The sequence below is a fragment of the Schistocerca americana genome, chromosome X (genome assembly GCF_021461395.2).
Source record: "Schistocerca americana isolate TAMUIC-IGC-003095 chromosome X, iqSchAmer2.1, whole genome shotgun sequence".
Lineage (NCBI taxonomy): Eukaryota > Metazoa > Arthropoda > Insecta > Orthoptera > Acrididae > Schistocerca > Schistocerca americana.
In genome coordinates this window covers 855024825-855038215 of record NC_060130.1, presented here as the reverse complement: position 1 = coordinate 855038215, position 13391 = coordinate 855024825, and the positions used below count along the sequence as shown (strand labels likewise).

The window sequence follows — 13391 nt, the reverse complement described above, 5'->3', positions numbered from 1 at the left end:
CTAAATGCCGTAAATTCAACTAAATATCTAGGAATTACGATTACGAACAACTTAAATTGGAAAGAACACATAGAAAATGTTGTGGGTAAGGGGAACCAAATACTGCGTTTTACTGGCAGAACACTTATTTGATGCTACGTACCTACTAAAGACACTGCCTACACTACGCTTGTCCATCCTCTTTTGGAGTGCTGTTGTGTGGTGTGGGATCCCTACCAGATAGGGTTAACGGGGTATATCGAGAAAGTTCAAAGAAGGGCAAGCAGCATGTTTTGTACTATCGAGAAATAGGGGAGAGAGTGCCACGGGTATGATACAGAATGTGACGTGGACTTCATTAAAACAAAAGCGGGATATTCGTACGAAATTTCAATCAACAACTTTCTTCTGCGAATGTGAAAATATTTTGTTGCCTTCGACCTACGTAGGGAGAAACGACATCATAATAAAAGATCTCAAACCAGAGCTCACATGGAAAGATATAGGTGTTCGTGTGTTCCGCACGCTGTTCGAGATTGGAATTATAGAGAATTATTGAGAAGGTGGTCCAATGAACCCTCTGCCAGGCGCTTAAAAGTGACTTGCGTAGTATCCATGTAGATGTAGCTGAAGCGTAAATAAGCACTTCACTGTTGGCCGTTCAATAATGTCTATAAAAGAACAGTAAAAATATAGCAACTGTAATAATATTACAGTGTCAGTCAATAGTTTCCAGACTGTCACATAAAGGGAAGCATTCTAAACCACGACACACTATATCATGGAATTTTCTACTCAAAAACCAGGAACGACGCAAGACCACAGACGAACAGTAAGAGAATGAGGCGTCAGGAAGATGCACACATGGTATAACATGCTGCATGTGATTCGCTGGCATCGCTTAGAGTGTAGTCATAAGTCCAAGGACTGCTTTGCTGCCGTCCTCCACGCTAATTTACTTTGTGCATACTGTTTCATATCTGATAACTACTGCACACTGCATCAACTTTAATTTTCTTACTACACTGATTCTCATAAATTAAGGAGAATTGCTGAATGTGGTGCCACACAACGTGGCATTACACAAAACTGGCGCTAATAGCATAGGCACATAGGGAACACACACGACACAGATCTGTAAGTCCACGGTATTGGTTATAAGTTGAGAAAACCGTCCCGAAACACATGTGCTACAAAACGCCACTGTTTCCCGCGAATGTACCCCGACGTCAATATGAGATATGATCACCATGCACACGTACACAGGCCGCACAACGGATTGACAACCTCTGTATCAGGTGGTGAGCAACTGCTGGGGTATAGCCTCCCATTCTTGCAACAGAGCCTGTCGGAACTCCTGAAGTGTCCTAGGGGTGTGAAGACGTGTAGCGATACGTCGACCGAGAGCATCCCAGACGTGCTCGATGGGGTTTAGGTCTGGAGAATAGACAGGCCACTCCATTCGCTTGATATCTTCTGCTTGAAGGTACTACTCTACTATGGCAGCTCAGTGGGGCCGTGCGTTATTATCCATCAGGAGGGAGGTGGCACCCACTGCACCCCTGAAAAGGCGGTCATACTGGTGCAAAATGACGTTCCGATACACCTGACCTGTTACAGTTCCTCTGTCAGACATGCTGGGGTGTACGTGCACCTATCATAATCCCACCCCCTCACCATCAAATCACGACCTCCATACATGTCTCTTTCAAGGAAATTAAGGAGTTGGTATCTGGTTCCTGGTTCAAGCTAGACGAAAACCAGGCGAGAGTCACTGTTCAAACTATACCTGGAATCGTCCGTGAACCTAACCTAGGACCACTGTTCCAATGACCATGTACTGTGCTCTTGACACCAGGCTTTACGGGCTCTCCTGTGACCAGGGGTCAGTGGAATGCACCTTGCGGGTCTCCGGGCGAATAAACCATTTCTGTTTAGTCGTCTGTAGATTGTATGTCTGGAGACAACTGTTCCAGTGGCTGCAGTAAGGTCCCGAGCAAGGCTACCTGCAGTACTCCGTGGCCGTCTGCGGACACTGATGGTGAGATACCGGTCTTCTTGTGGTGTTGCCATAATCTTGAGATCACACTTTGTGGCACACGGAGGGCCCGTGCTACGACCTTCTGTGTTTGATCAGCCTCTTGTCGCCCTAGTATTCCACCCCCCATAATGTCATCAATATGTGTTCTTTGAGCCATTTTCAACACACAGTCACCATTAGCACGTCTGAAAACGTCTGCACACTTACTCGCTGCACCGTACTCTGACACGCAACAACACACCTCAGTATATGTGGACTGCTGCCAGCGCCACCGTGCGACGACCACAGGTCAAAGGCACCGCATGGTCATACCCCTAGGTGGTTTCAGTCCGCAAACCGCCCACTAGAGCGTTGTTTCACCATGTATCAGCATTATCCTTAATTTATGAGCATGAGTGTATATTCACGTCCTGGTCACACTTTACAATTTTGCTCTCCCCCAATTAGCAAATTAACTAAGCGCTAATACCTCAGGACGTGTACTGAAAAATTACCCTTCTTTTAGTCAAGTTGCTCCATAAGCTATTTTCCCTCCCATTCGACTCAGTACCTCTTCATTACATATTCGATCCACCCACCTGAACTTCATTATTTTCCAGCACCACATATCTTACACATATCACAGCACCACATATCTCACCACATATCGTTCTGTACTCTCCTTGTGCGTACTGTTTATGATCCATGTTTCGCTTCCAAATAAAGCTACACCCCACACCAACACTTCCTAATACTTAAAATTGTATTCGATGGTAACGTACCACACTTTTCCAGAAACGCTTTTATATGTATATCTATACTTCGCAAGCTACGTGACGGTGTGCGGCGGAGGGTACTTTGGTACCGCTAAGTAACCTCCCTTTGCCTTTTCCATTCGCGAATGGCACGTGGGAAGAGTGACTGCGGTAAACATCTGTACAAGGTTAAATTTCTCGAATTTTGTCGTTGTGGTCGCTTCGCTAGACGTATGTGGGAGGAAGTAATATGCTGTCTGACTCTTCCTGTAACGTACTCTCTAGGAATTTCAAAATTAAACAAGTCCGTGATACACAACATCTATCTTGTAACGTCTGCTACTGGAGTTTGTTGAGCGTCTCTGTAACGCTCTCGTGCCTCCTAAACGACCCTACGACGAAACGCACTTCTCTTCGTTGGATCTCCTCTCTGTATCTCTCTCTCTCTCTCTCTCTCTCTCTCTCTCTCTTTCTCTCTCACTCCCTCTCTCTCTCTGTCTATCTATTTACCTATCTATCTATCTGTGTATCTACACTCCTGGAAATGGAAAAAAGAACACATTGACACCGGTGTGTCAGACCCACCATACTTGCTCCGGACACTGCGAGAGGGCTGTACAAGCAATGATCACACGCACGGCACAGCGGACACACCAGGAACCGCGGTGTTGGCCGTCGAATGGCGCTAGCTGCGCAGCATTTGTGCACCGCCGCCGTCAGTGTCAGCCAGTTTGCCGTGGCATACGGAGCTCCATCGCAGTCTTTAACACTGGTAGCATGCCGCGACAGCGTGGACGTGAACCGTATGTGCAGTTGACGGACTTTGAGCGAGGGCGCATAGTGGGCATGCGGGAGGCCGGGTGGACGTACCGCCGAATTGCTCAACACGTGAGGCGTGAGGTCTCCACAGTACATCGATGTTGTCGCCAGTGGTCGGCGGAAGGTGCACGTGCCCGTCGACCTGGGACCGGACCGCAGCGACGCACGGATGCACGCCAAGACCGTAGGATCCTACGCAGTGCCGTAGGGGACCGCACCGCCACTTCCCAGCAAATTAGGGACACTGTTGCTCCTGGGGTATCGGCGAGGACTATTCGCAACCGTCTCCATGAAGCTGGGCTACGGTCCCGCACACCGTTAGGCCGTCTTCCGCTCACGCCCCAACATCGTGCAGCCCGCCTCCAGTGGTGTCGCGACAGGCGTGAATGGAGGGACGAATGGAGACGTGTCGTCTTCAGCGATGAGAGTCGCTTCTGCCTTGGTGCCAATGATGATCGTATGCGTGTTTGGCTCCATGCAGGTGAGCGCCACAATCAGGACTGCATACGACCGAGGCACACAGGGCCAACACCCGGCATCATGGTGTGGGGAGCGATCTCCTACACTGGCCTTACACCACTGGCGATCGTCGAGGGGACACTGAATAGTGCACGGTACATCCAAACCGTCATCGAACCCATCGTTCTACCATTCCTAGACCGGCAAGGAAACTTGCTGTTCCAACAGGACAATGCACGTCCGCATGTATCCCGTGCCACCCAACGTGCTCTAGAAGGTGTAAGTCAACTACCCTGGCCAGCAAGATCTCCGGATCCGTCCCCCATTCAGCATGTTTGGGACTGGATGAAGCGTCGTCTCACGCGGTCTGCACGTCCAGCACGAACGCTGGTCCAACTGAGGTGCCAGGTGGAAATGGCATGGCAAGCCGTTCCACAGGACTACATCCAGCATCTCTACGATCGTCTCCATGGGAGAATAGCAGCCTGCATTGCTGCGAAAGGTGGATATACACTGTACTAGTGCCGACATTGTGCATGCTCTGTTGCCTGTGTCTATGTGCCTGTGGTTCTGTCAGTGTGATCATGTGATGTATCTGACCCCAGGAATGTGTCAATAAAGTTTCCCCTTTCTGGGACAATGAATTCACGGTGTTCTTATTTCAATTTCCAGGAGTGTATATTTGCCTCTTTCTGCTAGTCCTGCCTGGTAAGGGGCACAGAGTCATGAGCATTACTCAACACCTTAGTCCAACAAATATTTTGTAAGCCACTTCTCTGGTGATAAGTTACGTTTTCTTGAGTTTTTCTTGTGAAACCAACTATAGCATCTGCTTTTCTTGCTGTTTGTCTCATTGGACTACCCAAGGTCTCTCTCGATAGTTACTCCATGATACTTTGCGATAGATACTGTTCCAGCAATTTGTCATTTGTACAGTAGTGGATTTATTCTCCTATGTATGCACAAGTGGTTACATTTGTTTAGGTCAGAGACAAATGCCAGTCCGTGCCGCAGTCATCAGTCCTCTGCAGGACATTTTGCAAATTTCTCCAGTCGTCTAGCGTTGCTATCACTTTGTACACGACAGCATCCTCTGGGAATGGCCTCATGGAACTTCAGACATTTTTAACTAGATCGTTTCTATATACTATAGGCAGTAATGGTGCTATGGTACTTCCTTTGGGTACTCCGGGCATTACCTTCACATCTGTCAATTTTGTCTCGTGAAGGGCGACGTGTCGAGTTCTCTCCTCAAGGAACTCTTGAATCTAGTCGCAAATCTGGTCCGATACTCGATAAGCTCTTTTTTTTTCACTAAATGGCAATGTACTTCTGAAGTCAAGGGACACGGCATAAACCTGAGCACCGCTGTATACAGCGCTATGGATCTCTCGGAGGAACAGAGCTAACCGAGTTTAGCAAGATCTCTGCGGAATCAATGTAGATTTTTATGGAAGAGATGTTCGTTCTCCAAAAATGTCATAATATCTGAGCATACAACATGTTCCTTAATTCTACAACAGACTAACGTTAGCGATACAGGTCTACAGCTACATTCATCTGCCTACGACCATTCTTGGAAGCGGAAATGACCTGCGTTTTTCCAGTTCCTAGGTGCCCTTCGTTGTTCGAGCGTCCTACAATGAAGTGCTGTTAGTAGGTGAACAAGTTCTCCCTCATAATCTATGTAGAATCTTACATATATCTCATCTGATCTTGATGCCTTTTCACTACTAAGTGATTGTACCCGCTTTTCTATTCCGTGATGCCTTATTTCAATAGACCTGTCTCCCATTCCGATGTTCGTACGATGGCTGAAAGGAGGGACTGTACTACGACCTTACGCTGTGAAACAATTTCGGCAGACCGAATGAGGTATTTCGACCTTCTGTCTGTCAGCTTCCATTTCGGTGCCTGTACGGTGCCTGAGTGACTGAATACACGATTTCGATCTACCTACTGATTTTACGTGATACTAAAAGCTCTTAGGGTTTTTAGTAAGATCGGTTAGCAAAATTCTACTTTCAAAGCCATTGAAAGCTTCTCTCATTGCTCTTCTTCCGCTTCGTTCAGCTTTTGTTTGTCAGCTAGGTTTTGACTTCGCTTGAATCTGTGATGAAGCTCTCTTTGTTTACGTAACAATTTTCTGACACGGTTATTAAACCACAGTGGGTCTTCCCCATCCCTAAATACATTGCTCTGAACATATTTGTCTATGGTAGATTGGACTATTGTTTTGAATTTTTTCCAGTTGTACTCCACATCATCGTCCTCAGGACTGAATGTTTGATGTTGGCCTCAGACAGTCAGCAATTTGTATCCCATCACTCTTGCAAAGCAAATTGTTTTCCTACTTTCCTTAACATTCCTTATAGTACCCATTGTGACAGACCAAATCACTGCCTTATGGTCACTGATACGATGTTTTACGACAACTGATTCGGGAAATTCAGGCCTGGTTGTTGGGAGGAGGTGTAAGACGTTATCTTAACGAGTTGGTTCTCAAACGGTCTGCACAAAGTAATTTTCAGACAAGGCACTAAGAAAAATGTTTCACGAATCCCTGTCTCCGGCATCAGATTTGATCGCATGACTCTCCCATTCTATATCTGGCAAGTCAAAGTCACCTCCTTTTTACAGTCCGCAGCTGGCGATCTAGTGGCTAGCGTTGCTGCCTCTGGATAACGGGATCTCGGGCTCGATTCCTGGCAGCGTTGGGGATTTTCTCCACCCAGGGACTGGGTGTTTGTGTTGTCCTCATCATCCCATCATCATTCTGGAAGTGCCGAAACTGGAAATAGAAAGTTTTGGAACTTGTACGGCCGCTGATGCCCACGATGTTGAGCGCCCCACCATCATCATCATCCTCACCCTTTTCATAATAGTATGTTACGGAAACTCATTCGCGAAGTTCTCTCTGAGGTGCTCTATAAGTAAGGCTCCTGCAGCAGGTGGTCTATAAAAGCATCCGATTACAATTCTTGATCCACTTTTTATACTTTTCTTCATTCTGCTTAATTCACATTTGGAAACCATCATAACCTCAGTCGATATTATCGAATTCTTTCTTTATTACAATAAATACGCCTCTACCTTTCGCGTCTAGCCTATTCTTACGATAAATATTCCAATCTGAATATAGGATTTCGCTGCTATTCACTTCCTGCTTCAATCAGCTTTCTGTTCCTAATGCTGCCGGCAGTTTTCTAACAGCTCTCTGCAATGGAACTCTGTTCTCTGGCCTCAAAGAATTATTAGACAAGACCAACCTATAGAGCTCTCACTCCCCCCCCCCCCCCCCCCGCCCCAAAAAAAAATCCTGAAACCTACTGTCACTCTCTCTCTCTCTACCTTTCTCTCTCTCTCTCTCTCTCTCTCTCATACACACACACACACACACATATATATATATATATATATATATATATATATATATATATATATACATATAAAATATGCTTAGACACCTCTGAAAGATACAGAACAACCGCCAGGAACACCTTCAACTGTTCCACTGTCAGCCATGTTTGTTTGTTTTTACAGCAGAGCAGGTAAACAGTGAAACAGTGACAGTGACTGTGACAGTGACTGCTCAATATATTGTGTTTGACAGTGATGAAGATGAGGAAAAAGAAAGCGTAAGTGAAACATAATGTAAATAGACACACACATACACTCTCTCTCTCTCTCTCTCTCTCTCTCTCTCTCCCTCTCTCTCTCTCACACACACACACACACACACGCGCACACACACACAGAGAGAGAGAGAGAGAGAGAGAGAGAGAGAGAGAGAGAATTAATTAATTTCAGGCATAGAAATAACAATTTTGAAATCGTAATTTTGGATTAAACAATTTTTCTACTTTAAGGTGTGAGTGGTTGCAGATGACAAACTGTGGAACAAAACAGTCTCTGTAGAAACACAATACATCAGAAAAAGCACACCATATGGTAAAAAGGTAGGAATTCATAATTTTATGTGTTTTTCTTCTCAAATATCTGTAATTACGATTTAAAAACTAATAGTTACATGTATACAAACAAGTAAAGAACATTCTTAATCCTTAACAGCCATAAATAAAAGCCCACAGAAGATGCTGCAGCTGCAGCCCTATCCAAAAAAAACATACGTATTCATCTTGGGCGGGGGGGGGGGGGGGGGGGGGGGGGAGGAGGAGGGTAGGGGAGTGAAGGCTTAAACCTAAGAGAAGGAAAAAAAAACATGTACACGCCACACATGTTCCTCTACTACAGTAGCTGATTCCCGAGTGTAGTACACGTCTCACCTATTATGGGGGACGCTATAGCTCTCCAGTTCTCCACCCGATAGTGGGGGTCAAATGGTTCGCATCCGATACCGTCGCAGAATCATCGCAGCCTTTGGTATAGACCTTTCATTCTGCTCCAAACCAGAGAACCACCATGATTCTGGGTATGATGTTACAAATAGTGAGCTTAGTCTCCACCCCACATGCTGTCTTCGCCAAATCTGCCATGTGCCGAAAGGAGCCGAAGATGGCCTCAAAACTCTAGTCGCTGGTGTCATTTCTGCGGATTCGCAGCCTGTTGCGACCACAGCGCTCGGTAGCTGCCGGCAGAGCATCCTTCATGTCTCGGATGAGACATGGCGACAAACATAATGAGAGCACACAGGCATTCTTTCCCCATATGTCCGCTACTTTCCTGAGGGCCTCCATAAGCCTGCGAACGTGGGAGATCCCAATGAGTAACATTCCTGCCCGCTGCACTTATCCGGACTGGGCTGGAAATTCGGCCATTGGTTCGACAGGAGAGGTGTCCCGTGTTGGCTCAGAAGTGTCTTCAACTCTGGATAACACCTCTTACCTGTTGCCGTGCGGCCTGTTCCCACTTTCTCCTAATGACTAGAGACACGCGAGTCCACCGCTATCCACCGCTGACTCTCTAGTGATGACAGGCCTGTCGGATGTCGCTTATCAGAAGGCGCAGTGACAACCGGGTCAACGAGGGATTCCAATGGCACCAAAGGTGTAGCAGAAGTCGTCACTGGCGCCAAGATATCGCTGCAGCTTTGAGCAGTGGCCTGAAGTCTGTCAACTGCAGCCAAAGCAACTTCCAGCTGTTAACGGACAGCGGCCAACTCTCCTAGTGTCCATACACAACAAACACAGTCCCAATCCATATTGCACTGTGTGCACTGAATAAATTCTCAAAAACACAAAAAAGCGGGAGTAAGCGGGAAAGAACAAAAAGATCACTGTAGGACAGAAAATTACCCAACTGTGGCGCTACTGAGGTTCGCGTGTACGCTGATTTAAACGAGAAGAATAAACAAACTCTGAAATCTGACTTGCACAGTTCTCACTAAACACTAAGATCACGAATTCTACGAAGGCTTAAAACAGAAATAAATTTCACTACTGAATACAGACGTACCACAGTGATTTTTCACCAGAAACTCAAATTACACAAAAGCTACTGCAGCAAATAAATATGCGAGCTCTAAATGGAGACAGACCCTAGACAAGCGGATAACAACACAAACACAAAAGCACGTGAAAAACAAACTCAGAAATAAACTAAACACAGTGTATTAGGGCGTGCTTAAAAGTAATGCCTTCGAATTTTTTATGTGAAAACTCTCAAAGATTTTTAAATAAAACAAGTTTTATTAACATTCTACATCTTTACTATTCATGTCTACACATCTGGAGCCCCCTGTGGTTAGAGGGTCCGAACTGTAATATGGCAATGTGTAACGTGAGTAAGAAACAGCGTGCTGTAATAGAGTTTCGAATATGAAGAGTTCGTCCTTCAGTATGTCAATACCAGAACACACAGAGCGCTGTGACATCTGCAAACTCTGATGCCTTGGGTTCGCTGTCATCGGTCATCCTCCATACAGTCCCGACTTGGCCCTATCCGATTATAATCTGTTTCTAAAACCTAAAGAACACTCTCGAAGTCGTCACTTTGACAGGGTAAGCGGTGCAAGCAGAAATCAGGCTGCGACCCTGTGTGAACAGCGATGGTATCAGAAAACTGATCTTCCGATGGGAGAAATGTGTTCGTGCCAGGGTGACTATGTTGAGAGAGGAATATGTAGACATAAAGAACAAAGTTGGAGACTTTTAATAACATTTGTTTTATTGAAAGAGCTTTCAGAGTTACCACACAAAAAATTCGGAGGCATTACTTTTCAGCACGCTCTCGTCGCAACTCAAACTGCTGGCCTGCCGCTGTTGGGCTCTCCTCTTGCGTGGTTAGCTGACCCTAGATTGTTTAAAAAACAACTGGTCGCAGCGAATCAGACGACGGTGGTGCAAATGAAGGTCTGAATCTACACTACTAACTCAGCTCACACAAAGGCTACTTCAGGAAATAAATACGCAAGTTCCAACTGTAAGTAGACACTAGTCAATCAGATAATAACACAAATAATTATTTCTCGCTAGTCTCTGTCTTATATCATCTCTACCTCGACCATCGTCAATTATTTTTCGGCCCAAATAACAAAGCTCGTTTACTACTTCTAATGTCTCGTTTCTCAATCTAAGTCTTTATGCGTCGCCTGAATTCATTCGATTACACTCTGTTACACTGCTTTTCATTTTGATGGTGGCCACCTTATACACAGATTTAAAGAAGTATCCATTCAGTTCAACTGAGGTGATGTCACTGACATAATTACAATCTCATCGGCAAACTTTAACACGTATTCTGTATTTCAACATGGTTTTCTTTCCTGTTTAACCATGTACAGATTTAATAACATGGGGGATAGTTTACAACCTGTCTGACGTCCTTCTCAGTGACTACAATCAGAATTTAAAAGTGTGTACATCTATACTCTGCAAACCACCGTGAAGTGCATGGCGGGGCGTACGTCCCATATTACCATTTATTACGGTTTCTCCCGTTCCATTCCCGTATCGAGTGTGGGAAGAATGGTTGTTTGAATGCCTCTATCTTGCTGTAATTATTCTAATCTTATCCTCACGATCACTATGTGAGCGATATATAGGGAGTAGCAGTATATTCCTAGTCATCATTTAAATATTGTTCTTGGAACTTTATTAATAGACTTTCTCGGGATAGTTTACGTCTATCTTGAAGAGTATGCCAATTCAGTTTCTTCAGTATCTCTGTGACACTTTCCCACGGATCAAACAAACCTGTGACTATTCGTGCTACCCTTCTCTGTATACCTTAAATATCCTCTGTTAGTCCTATTTGGTACGGGTCCTACACCCTTGAGCAATATTCTAGAATGTATCACACGAATGATTTGTAAGCAATCTCCTTCGCAGACTGATTGCACTCCCCCAGTATTATTCCAATAAACTGAAGTCTACCATCTGCTGGATTCAAGTTAACATTCTCACTAGCTCTTAGTAACTGCTAACTAATCTAGTATGATGCACTTTCTTCACTCGTACACGTTCGCTGTCTTGGGCACAGCTGAAATGAACAGATGGAGTGGTAAGACGTCTTGGATAGCTTGGTAACACAACTAGAAGTTTGTTCTAACAACATTGACTCATAGTAACACTTTTTCAGCTATGGTCGTGTGATTTAATTGTGAGATTGTAAGTATGCATCCGGCTTCACCAGTAGAAACTTAAAGAATATTAATCATTTATACCGTTGGCTTCGTTAAGAGTGCAACAAAAACAGTGTCCTGCAAATACGCAGCGTGTTCATTGAGGCAGATATAATATCTTTTCAGCTCTAATCGACAATTTCTCTTTTATCTGAGATGCAGAACTCAAAGGTCTCACTTTTTAGAGATCAACCCTGAGGTTGATTTGCAAAAGCACTCCATTCCTCTGTCCTACGTGCCTTGTTTGAAGGTAATTTTTTGTTATTATTTTGTCGTGATATTCCTGTTGTACTTTTAGCCCCTCCCTCTTGCCGTGAGACATTTATTTCATCAGAGGCGAAATATGAGTTACAAAGACAATCGCACATACCATAAAAACTCCATTCACAATCAATACAAACCGTTCAGCATACACTATTCATCTGAATTTATTTTAGATGGAAGTCCGAATCATACGGTGCTAGGATAATACATAGATTCTTGTTCGTTGCTCCAGCTGAACCCGTCAACGATGGGTTAATTATGCATACATAAGCATACATATGAAACATGACAGATACTGCAAATGAAACATTTCGTTCACAAACTCATTTTCTTATTAACATATATAAACAGCTGCAAGTTTTAATGTGGAGCATATTGTTTTGTAGATATAAACAACACCAAGCTATCTGCACCTCGAATTTGGGCACCTTATTTTGAAAATGTCAGCATGTGTTAGCTATTAACGCAATATTTTGTCTGGCTTCAGGTTAATAACTGGGATAATCCGACCAATACCGATTTACTGGTTTCCTCTGCTGAACATCCGCAGTCCGTAGAAGCGAGGCATTGTTTAGTGAATACCGCAAGTTAGAGGAGAACCTGGAATAGCCCTAACGGGAAGGCACACCAAGTCTACTACGAAATAGTCTCCGTTCAAGAAACCCACCTCTGTGGCAAGCGTAACAGCTAGATACCAGTAATATCGGGGTGATAGACCTGTGGGATCAGAATGTCAACTTATTGAAAATCCTGAAGGGCGTGAATGGTTCCGAAAGTACGACTGTGATACTGCTGGCACAAAACTCGACAAGAAACGATGGGTCAAATTGAACAGAGCTCGGACTCGGAATAGGCGACGCGCAGACTCTCTTTACATATGGGGTGCTACAAAGTCTCCGGTTTGTCGCTGTGGGGCTCCGAATAAGACAATCAAGCACAATAGAGATTAATGCCCCTTGCGTTCATAACAGGGACGTTGAAGCGACCCATGAAAGCTGACGATACAGCTTTTATGTTGATTAAGAACTTAGATATTGACATCTACTTAGTTTCACATATAGTTTTGTCCTCTTGTATTCTTGTTACATACATTTACTAATGTTCTATAACTGTATTTTTAAACCGCATGCGGGCTATACGAATAAATAAATAAAGAAAAATTGGAATTCACCGTACTGAGAGATATTTCAGATTGTTGCATTACAACATGGCAAATGATCCAGATATACTATCGGAAATGGGCTGTCTGTCATTAAAGTAAAAGAATTATCAACCAGGATTATAGTTTCTACACACTACTGCTTTACTGCATGCAACCTGCGAAACGGCTCGATTTGTCTATTATTAAGGATCTGCAGTCTAAAGCAATATTGTAACCGCTGTTCAACTTGACGGTTTTCACCTACGAAAGGATTTCCTGGAGACGGGAGTCACGTTAAATGCCACAGTGCCGACCGACATTAGAATCCTGCATTTTGATTTAAAAGGAAATTATTAAGGACAGCATGGTCAC

The 13391-nt window shown here is 44.4% G+C and overlaps 1 protein-coding gene across 1 annotated transcript in view; it reads right to left on the bottom strand.

Moving 5' to 3' along the window:
* Positions 1–13391, bottom strand: part of LOC124555243 (serpin A3-1-like) — a 150385-nt gene that overhangs the window by 114898 nt on the left and 22096 nt on the right. The gene's annotated exons all lie outside the window — the stretch shown is intronic.